Source organism: Vombatus ursinus, unplaced genomic scaffold (assembly GCF_900497805.2).
Source record: "Vombatus ursinus unplaced genomic scaffold, bare-nosed wombat genome assembly UNPS02014779.1, whole genome shotgun sequence".
NCBI lineage: Eukaryota > Metazoa > Chordata > Mammalia > Diprotodontia > Vombatidae > Vombatus > Vombatus ursinus.
The window spans coordinates 27,993,373-28,004,478 of NW_020954557.1; the positions used below are offsets into that span (position 1 = coordinate 27,993,373).

At 35.8% G+C, this 11,106-nt stretch overlaps 1 pseudogene; it reads left to right on the forward strand.

Moving 5' to 3' along the window:
* Window positions 1–10,329: 10,329 nt before the first annotated feature.
* Window positions 10,330–10,674, forward strand: LOC114045845 (annotated as a pseudogene).
* Window positions 10,675–11,106: the final 432 nt, after the last annotated feature.

Sequence of the window (11,106 nt, forward strand, 5' to 3'; positions counted from 1 at the left end):
AGCCCCAGGACCACCACCCAGAATTGTGACCCTGATCCAAGTATGGGCAAGGCAAGAAAGTCCTGCCTCAGCACCAGCAAAGAGATCCCTGTGAAGCCCCTCTGATCAGTTACTGGATTTCCCCATTGTCTGTGGGCCTAGAGCTGTGAAAGCAACCACCAAACTGGGGCTAGCACTGAGCTTCTCTCTCATAGCAGCACAGACTTTTCCTACTTTCTTAAACATTAGAATAGAGCAAATGGAAGCTAATGACACCATTAGAAATCAAGAGCTTAGACATCATCTTTCAAGAAATTATCAAGGAAAACTGCCCTGATATTTTGGAAGCTGAGGGCAAAATAAAAATTGAAAGAATCCACCAATCACCTCCTGAAAGAGATGCCCAAAGGAAAACTCTCAGGAATATCATAGCCAAATTTCAGAGTTCCCAAGTCAAGGAGAAAATATTGCAACCAACCAGGAAGAAACAATTCAAGTATTGTGGAAACACAATCAGGATAACACAAGATTTAGCAGCTTCTACTGTAAGGAAAGAGAGGGCTTGGAATATAATATTCTGGAGGTCAATAGAGACAGGATTTCAACCAAGAATCACCTACCTGGTAAAACTGAGTATAATCCTTCAGGGCAAAAATGAAAATTCAGTGAAATAGAGGACTTTCATGCATTCTTGATGAAAAGACCAGAGCTGACTAGAAAATTTGACTTGCAAATACAAGACTCAAGAGAAACATGAAGAGGCAAACAGGAAAGAGAAATCATAAGGGACTTATTAAGGTTGAACTGTTTACATTCCTTCATGTAAAGATGATATTTGTAATTCATGAGACCCTTATCAGTATTAGAGTAGTTGGAGGGAAAAATTACATCTATGTTCGTATAGACAGAGAAATAAATAGGGGGCACAGGGTGAGTTGCAGATGAAGGGGTGATATCTGTAGAATAAAATTAAGTGGTGAGAGAGGATTATATTGGGAAAAGGAGAAAGGATGAGATAGAATGGGGTAAATCATCTCACATAAAACAGACAAAAAAGGCTTTTACAGTGGACAGCAAATTGGGTAAAGTGATACACACTCAATTGGGTATGGAACTTTATCTTACCATACAGGAAAATGGGGGGGAGGGGACAAGAGAGCAGGAGGATGATAGAGGGGGAGGGCAATCAGAAGCAAACACTTCTAAGGAGGGTCAAAAGAGAATAGAATAAATGGGGGGGCAGGGATAGGATTAAAGGAAATGTGCTGTCTTTCACAACATGACTATTTTGGCAGTGTTTTGCATGACTACACATGTATAACCTGTATTGAGTTGCTTGCCTTCTCAATGAGGGTGGGTGGGGAAGGAGGAAGGGAGAAAATTTGGAACCCATAGTTTTAAAAACAAATGTTAAAAAATTGTTTTCACATGCAACTGGAAAATAAGATATATAGGCAATAAGGTATAGAATTCCATCCTGCCTTACAGGAAAATTGAAGGGGAAGGGCATAAGAGAAGGGGGGGCAGATAGAAGGGAGGGCAGATTAGGGGAAGGGGTATTCAGAATGCATGCCATCTTGGAGTGGGGGGAGTGACCAGATGGGGAGAACATTTGGAACTCAAAATCTTGTGGAAGTGAATGTTGAAAACTAAAAATAAATAAATTAATAGCATCTGAAAAAAAAAGAAATGTTTTTACACAAAGCCAACGCAACCAAGATTAGAAGGAAAGTAGAAAATTGGGAAAGATTTTTTATAACCAATGTCTCTGATAAGGGCTTTATTTCTAAACTATGTAGAGAACTAAGTCAAATTTCTAAGAATACAAGTCATTTCCCTATTGATAAATGGTCAAAGGATATGAATAGGCAGTTCTCAGATGAAGAAATTAAAGCCATCTAGAGTCATATATAAAAATGCTCTAAATCACTATTGATTAGAGAAATCCAAATCAAAACAATTCTGAGGTACCACATCACATCCATCAGATTGGCCAACATGACAAAACAGGAAAATGATAAATGTTGGAGAAGATGTGGGAAAATTGGAACACCAGTGCATTGTTAATGGAGTTGTGAAATGATCCAACTATTTTGGAGAGCAATTTGGAACTACGCCCAAAGGGCTATAAAAATCTGCATACCCTTTGACCCAGCAATAGTCCTTCTAGAGCTATATCCCAAAGAGATTATACAAATGGGAAAAGGACCCACATGTACAAAAATATTTATAGCAGCTCTTTCTGTGGTGGCAAAAAATTGAAAATTGAGAGGATATCCATCAAATGGGGAATGGCTGAACAAATCACGGTATATGAATGAAATGGAATACTATTGCATTATAAGAAGTGATGAGCAGGTGGACTTCAGAAAAACCTGGAAAGACTTGTATGGACTGGTGCTGAGTGAAGTGAGCAGAACCAGGAGAATGTTATACACAGTAAGAGGCATGTTGTGCAATGACTAATGTTGATAGACTTAGACCTTCTCAGAAATGCAAGAATTTAAGACATCTCCAAAGATCTCGTAATGGAAAATGGTATCCACATCCAAAAGAAAGAATTAAGGAGTTTTAATGCAGATGAAAGCATATTATTTGTTATTTTTTTCTTTTCTTTTGCTTTGTTTCTTCTTTCTGATGATTTCTTATATTGGTTCTAATTCTTCCTTACAATATGAGTAATGTGAAAATATGTTTAATAGGAATGCACATGTATAGCCTATATCAGATTGTGAGCCATCTTGGGGAGGGAGGGAAGGAGAGAGAGGGAGAAAAATTTAAAACTCAAAAGCTTTTGGAAATGATTGCTGATAAATCAAAATAAATTAATAAACAAAAAACTTTTGAGTCTCCTGCTGGAGCAAAAGGGTCACTTATCCAAGCTTCTTTTCCTGCTCACTGGGAGCACTTGAATGTTTGGTTCCTGGTCACCTGAGCCTTGCCCAAGGATGTTTTGCTGCTGATGAATTTCTATTAGCCTGGAGCTTTCCTTCTGGAGTTGTGTTTCCCAGAGTTGTATTGAGGGATGGGGTGATTTCATGCTGGAGGTCACCTGTCCTTTTGCCCATGGTTGTTTTTTTCCGAGATGGTGTCTACCAGTTCCCCCTCCTGTATTAAGGGGTCCTGGTGTTTGCACTTTTCTGTTCCACCAACCTGGGTCTCAAGATCTCACCATGGTATGCTGAGGTGGGGCTTGCCCCTGGATTGCTGGGATGTTTCCAATTCTGTACTCCTACCCCTTCCCCAGAGCAAGAAAAGCCTTTCCTGTTAATCCCTCAAGCTTACTGAGGTACAGGACTGCTGTGCCCTGTCTTTTTGCTGGCTCAGGGTTTTTCCTGGGTCCATATCTTCTGGGCTTTCAGAGGTCAATGAGGGAGGGTGGGAGTGATTTACTTCTTACTCCGACATCTTGGCTGCCCAATAACTCCCTGCATACCTAATTTCAATAGGTCATCCAAGAATGTATATATGCATAGGTGTGTATGTATGCTCAGCTTATAAATGTATATACATATCAGTGAGCTCATCTTGTTTAAAGTAGTTGAGATAAAATTTTACCACAGGACACATCACTATGTTGTTATTATACTTTTTATATAATGTTCCCCTGATTATTATTATACTTCTATATATAATACTCTGATTATTACAGAGATAGACAACATAAATGTTTTTAATTGTACAAACAATCTTATATATGCTCAGTGAAATAGTCCTTGATATAATTTCAACAGAAGACAGGAAGATGCAAATGATATGTGCCTCATCCTGTTTCCAAGCGATTTTGATTTCTTCTTCTACGTACCTTTATTTTGCATATTTTTCATCCCATGTAGCTTATAGATTATGGGTATTTGATATGGCAGTACCTTTTAAGGACAATTCTTAAAGGTTTTAAGGAACAAATTTATGTTCAGTCAATTATAGGCAGTAGTTTGTTCCATGGTAATGATTCTGTCCCACCTAAGATTGTTCAGTGAGTTCTTAAGATATTTTTAACTTTGCATTTATAGTATGTGAATTTGTCATCTGTCAGTTAATGAAAGGGAGAAAGTTTCTGATAAATAATTTTAGCCACTAGGTTATAATTTCCTAGGTATGTGGTAGGTGATAAATTTCTAGAGCCTCTAGTAACATATTGCACTGGTCACCATTTCCTTGTATAACATATTTTGATTACTTAGTCTGTACTCCTTAAGGATAATACTTCTATAATTTCTTGTGTGCATTACCTGGTCCTAAATATCCAACATCTATCTTCCCATTGCTATAAATAAATATATATAACAACTATTTTTTTTTGAAACTTGTTCATTAATGTTACTGGTTGCACTCATGTAGAAGCTGCCCTGGGAGGGCCTTTTGGTTCCATTGTCATCGGACCTTGGTCATTGCATAGATTCTATTTAGAGGTCAAATTATTGAACATATGTAAAGAGCTGTACAAAACATAAAGCTCTATATTCATGCTAGTTATTATTGTTATTATTATTAATGTTGTAGCAACTTAAAGTTTTACCTGACAAATCCAAATCCAACAGTGAATCTATTATCCTCTTTCTTTATAAATTGAACTGATATCTATTTTTCCAAAAGCATTAATGTATTTTTTAGCCTATTTATCATGTTTTCAGATGATGTTTATCAATATTTTTGCTGCTTTTTGGTAATGAAATATTAAACATTCTATAGCTTCCTTTGAGTAATAAGCTGTGTGCTTCATTAACATTGTGTGGGGTTTTGTTATGATACTTTTAAATACATTTTAGTAAATTATAAATTTTCTCAAAGTTTATATTCAGACTGGTGTGGCATAATTATTAATTGTTTTAAACATATTCTTCCCATTTAGCTTAGATTTCTACATTATTAGCTCTATTACCAATACTCATACTAATACTAATAATTTTTTTTCTGATCAATCATGGTTTATAGCACAAGATGATACTTATACTGGGCACTCCTAAATTGACATTAAGAAGCTAATAGATTCAATATCTGGTAAACTTAATTCTAAGAAGCCCATAGGCAACATTGTTTTCATTTTATCATTCTAGAACCAACTTCACATTTTATAGAACTTTTTAAGGTTTTAAGCAACAAATTTCTACATTGCTTTCCTCTAGACAGAATTTTTTCCTGAAATTTATATAAAAAAACACCTGCAATGCAATTGTCATGTAGTTTTTGAGATGAGACATGTATGTTTTATTTTTATTTTCTTTTGACTTTCCTCCCCATCCTGAACCAGACTTGCAATTGTGTAAGTATAGGAAATTCCATGTGAGGCACTTTCTTTGCCAGTACTTTTCTGGGGCCTCTGAGCCCCTGAAGAGCATGAAGAAGGGAATTGATTTGCCCAGGATCACAAGTTGTTATGTAGCAGAAGAATTATTTAATCTAAGTGTTTTTGTTTTGTTTTTAACCCAAGACCAGCCCTCTATCTACTAATCCACAGTGAGTCTAAACTGAAGTTTACTAAACATCTCAATCTAAGAATAATTTATTTTGGCTTCAGACCCTGCATTGTTATTACTATAACTTTCTGCTTCTTAAGGAATAAGATGTATAACAAATGACTGAAGTAAAAGGTAGGATGTAATGTGTCATAAGGGTGGTGCAAACAATGCATAGAGATTCCTAAGAAAGGACTCATGGCATCTCCCTAGGGGAGCAGAGAATTCTTCACAGAATTGGAGACATTTGAATTGGGCTTCTAAGAGTATATACAACAGGATCCCTATAAAGAGGAATTGTGTGTGGGATGGGGTAGGGGGAAGGATACAATCCAGGCATTGAGAACAATAAAAGTGAAGATACAAAGACAAAACATTATGGGATATTTCTGAAGTGTAATGAATATACAGTTTAACTGGAACATAAGAGGTATTCAGGAGGCCAGTGGAAGATAAAATCATGCAATGAGAGTGAACAAAGTAAAAGATGAATCCAGTATTTTGAGATTTGATAACTTGGTGAGCATTACAATGGCACAATAAGAAATAAGGAATCCTGGATAAATATCTCAATCTCTCACCTTCCACCCCAGAGAAAATGAAGACTTCATAGTCTCATTTTGGAACATTTAGACTTTCAATGGCTACTAAGATATCATGCTAAAATGTTCAGTCGAGAGTTTGGAAGATAAAACTGGAACTTAAGTGGGTGGTTGGAATCAGTAAAATGTATTTGGAAGTAATTTATAAAGAAGTGATTAAGAAAGCTATGAGAGTAGATGGGATTTCTAATGGGAGTAGAGAAAGAGAAAGATATAGTGAGCTAACATTGAAAAATTCTTACAATCAGAATACAGGAGGAAGAAACTCAAGGAAAAGGAATAGTGGTCAGCATAATACATCAAGTCTCTGAGATAGAGCAGTTTTATAGACTGAACACTGTGAGACTGCCATCAGTTTAGTCAAAACCCACTCTGACATTCTAGAGAACAATTTCATTTCAGTGATTAATTCAGAACCAAAAATGCCAAATGTTAAGCCATAGCGAAAAGAGTGGAGAAGTGGAGACATTATGTGAAAGAGAAATATATTTAAAGAATATTGGTGGTGAAAGGAAGGAGAGCAATAGGATTTAAGGGGGGTATTTTTCACTGGTGTTATAATAAGTTTTTCTCACATGATCCTTGAGATTTATAACCTGATTTCCTCCTTATCCTGTCCCAATCTCTTTTTATGGAGTGTATAAATAGAAATGATGAGCTCAAATTACTATTACTAATTTTATTCAGGAATTTTTCTCACCTCCATCCCTTTAAGATTCCTGGCATGGATGCATACACAACTATATCTGCTAAATGAAGTAAAAATGGCAAGAACAACAAAGCCTAGAAAATCTCATCATTTCCTTGTTATTTAGCACTTGCATTTAATGAAAATCAGCTCTTTAGTATAATAATAGAAAAGATCCTTGACACAAAGAGAGATGCCCTTGATTTCTACCTAATCAATAAACATTATTAGCTGTTACTTTCTCTTAATATCAGACAGCTGGCCAAAATGCTGATCATGAATTGTTCTAGATGAAAAAGGAAAACAATCAACCATATTTTCAAAACTAGAAAAAATGATTTCATATTATTTATGGGCAATGATTTTCTATTCAGCAAAATGAAAAGACAATGCACCATTTCTCATCAAAACTCCTAAGAGATAGGAACCAACTAAAAGGGATTCATCCTGTACTGAGTTTCAAGAACAGCATAACAGAGAATACCCATTAAGACAATGTTCCTGGTGATAATGAAGAAATACAGCATTCCATCGGTACAGTACATTTTATTCCTAAATATGACTTTATAAAAGTGGTTTACATCAATAGGATTAAAGAGTGATGTAATCTGGCCAAATCACGCTCTCTCCTCCCCGGGGAGTTGGAGACAATTAAACTACAGCTAGAGTGAAAGATAGAACCTTAAATGCAGCTTGCCTACCTACACCATTACACTGGTAGAGAACGCTACAAATTCCATATGCTTCCTTATCTAGCTTATTCATGATAAATATATTGAAAAGGTGGCTGGGGCCTTTGAGTGCATTTGAAAAAAATGATTTCAACTCTTTCCAACTCAATTTAGCTCACATCACATTTGCAAAACTTCTACTCTCTGTAAGATACTGTTTTTACCCTTTAGAGTATAAAATGGTGCCAGTTAATTTCTGTGGTCCGTTGGGCTCTAGCTTGTAATTCTGAAGAGTTAAAACTGCATAGAACTCTTATGTATGCTGTTTTGTCTCTTGAGGACCAGAACAGACAGCCAAAGATTGGGTGTCTAGCTAAGCTAATTGGCTCATGTATTTATTTTATCCTTTTTCTTCACACTCATGATTTATATCAAAGTGGCACAAACATGGTAAGCACTGAATTATTCTTTCTTTTTCTTTCTGTTTCTGCCTCCCTACTTCTGACCACTCCTCTCTAAGAGTAAGCTTTAAACCACTGTGTGGTTGTACTATTCAATCTTGCTCTTTAGAACTGGATACACACATATATGTATACATGTGCTTATATGTGTGCATACACACACACACACACACACACATATATATATATACATACACACATATGTATGTATACGCATACATGTATATTTCCTTAATTATGCTATTACTTTCTAGGATTGATGAACCTGGAGTTCTGGTACATATATTTCAATGTTGACTCTGACACTTACTACCTGTGTTACCTGGTCCAAGTCAAAACCTCTCCAGGCCTTGGTTTCTTTATCTGTAAAATTAGGAGGTTGAATTAGGTGGCTTCTGAGGCTTTTTCCAGATCTAGATATTTGACTATGGCTTACAGTGAGGATTTTTTACTTGACTTATCCTTATAACATACATGGTATATTTTCATTTCTCTCTAGTTTGGTCCCTCTTTTTGATGTACATCACATGAAGGAGAGACTTAACTCCAGAGTAGGGTGGCAATCTGTGACTATAGAACAGATAGCTGAGCTATATACATAAGCTCACAACCCTGGTATCATTAGTAGCATACTCTAACAGACTGAATTAAATTATCACCTATGGAGCTCGTATTTTTGAGTTCCAACTCCAAACCATCTGACTTCTGTTAGAAGCTTCTGTGAGTATGGTTAATATGTGAGTTAGGTGTTAAAACTGAGGTTCTTATCCTATTTTTGTGTCATGGACACATTGCTTCCAAAAAATGAATGCATAAATTAAAAATATTCAGTATTATAAAGGAAATCAATTATATTGAAATAATTATTAAAATTACGAAAAAAGTTCACTGACTCCAGGGTAATAACCAAAAGGATGCTTAGCCAGAGCATGGATGTATTGTAAAATACTGTTCCTTTGGACAACATAAGTTTTCATATTCAAGTTATTGCATTGTTATTGTTGAAACAGTATATCATTTTATTCTCTACCTCCATTCCATTTGGATTCCTGAGGATTTTTACCCACTGTATCATATGATCTTCTGGCTTGGCTTCCTTCTTTCTAAAAGTTGATTTTGACATTAGCTTGGCACTTCCTGCCCACTCTAATCCCAAACTTGATATTCTAAGACTTCATACACAGCATTAAGGACACACCCTGACTGCAAGTGACAGCTCTTATTCCTTTATTTCAGCCTCCTAGTAGCAAGATGTGACATAATGGAACTCATTAACCCAAAATCTGGATCAACAAATGTTAGAAACAAATGGAAAAATAATAGCATGACCATATTTTGTGTGATTTAATTTATGAATTTTTTATGAATGTTCTTGGATGCAATAAATCATTAGAAGCTTTTTCTATGTATCCACCTGCAGTGCTGAATTTGGTACAAAGAAAATCAAAGGGTCCCTGCCATCTAGGAATTTTCCATTGTTATTTGAAAAAATAGGGGAAAGCCAGCAATACCCTGATAAAGGGTGTGTTGGATTGTTAAGTCATTTCTTATTCAGCTTTACCAGGCATTGAAAGAGACAAAAACTTACATTTGTTACCTAACTCTTTTGACAATGCAATACATCACTTATGTAGCATCAAGACCCTTTGTAGCAGCTTCCTTCATTAGAAATAAAGGATATGGGGTTTGGATTTTTTTTTCTGGGCCATCCAGCCGTTCAGAAAGAAAAATTTTTATCTTGGAATCAAGCAATTCCAAAAAAATCCATTATACTTAGATTTGAGTGGTACTTCAGTGATCATTCTTCCTCACTACAAGGATTATGTAATTAGATCTATGTGCAGCAGAAAAATAAATAAAACTTAGAGATGAAGTGTTAGATTTCTGTCACTTAAAATTATGCACAGATTTTAAATCCCCACAGTCAATAATCCTGTCAATGACTTGTTGCTATAACTTTACCATATTAATTTCCAAGTAAATTTCTCCTTTTGTTATTCATTTCTTATCTCTGGCTTACATTTGTGTGTTGCAAAAATGTTTTTTTTCTGTCTGCCTTAAAGCTGGGACCAATTTATCTGATACTTTATAGATTATCAAAAAGAGATGAAGAGGCAGTGTTACCTAGAATATAGGATTCTGGGTTTGGCACCAAAAGGACCTGATTTCAGAGCCTTATATGGGAACGAAGACTTAGAGCTTGAAGTAATCTTACAATCCCATCTAGTCCAAACTTCTAATTTTATAAATAAGGAAGCTGAGGCCTAGAGAGCAAACAATTTTGCTAGCATCACATAGATATTATGTTTTAGCATTAGGATTTGTATCTAGTTTTCTCACTGTAAATCCTATACACTTACTTGTAATATCCTTTCTCATCCTACCTTACCCTAAGCACTCCTACTAATCTCAGAAACTTCTTGGGTATTTTCTGGATTTTGCTGGAGATAGAAATCCTATAAAGATGTCACCATGGTGATGGTGCTGTTCTTCATATACAGCCTTTTGGTTTATATTGTCCTAGTCAGTGAAGCCAATCAGGACAAAGAAAACATCCCTTTCATTATGATTATTATATTCTGAGGATTGGGGAGGGTAGCTTTTGCTGTGGTCCTGTTTTCAGTTGAGATCTTCCTCATTCTGAGTCAGACATATAAGTGCATGTTCAATCAGAAGCCTGGAACTGCTGGGGAGGAAGAAGCCCAGGGAGAGAACCTGATCACATCAAATGTCATGAAACAACAGAAATTAGAAAACTGTTTTATGAAAACATTAAGGAAGCTTTTAGACTCTAAAGACCACTGCTTAGCCTTATAGATGGGACATTAATGTTTTTAAAACCTGAATCTGCAGCAAGAAATCTTTTCCCATTTGCAGTCAAGAAGTCTTGTTTGTCCCCATCCATCCCCTCAAATACTCCATGAATTCATCAGATAAACTAATTCTCATGTCCTTCTTAACCTATCCTTTTTAACTCCTGTGATATGTATTTTGTGAAGAATAAATATGATTTTAATGCTTGCTGTTTGAGGATGATATTATATACATAGTAAAACTTGGGCTCACTTTCCCCAGGGCTAGAAGCAAGTCCATCCATTCTCACCTTCAGTGTTCTCTTTTTCTGTACACCTCCTCTTCCTTCCTACTTTCAGAAGGCTTATTTCTTTTTACCCAAGAGAGCAAACAATACTTTTTCTTGTTTATTTTAATAAAAAAGGCCAGGGGATAAAATCTTTTTGTCTCCCAGAA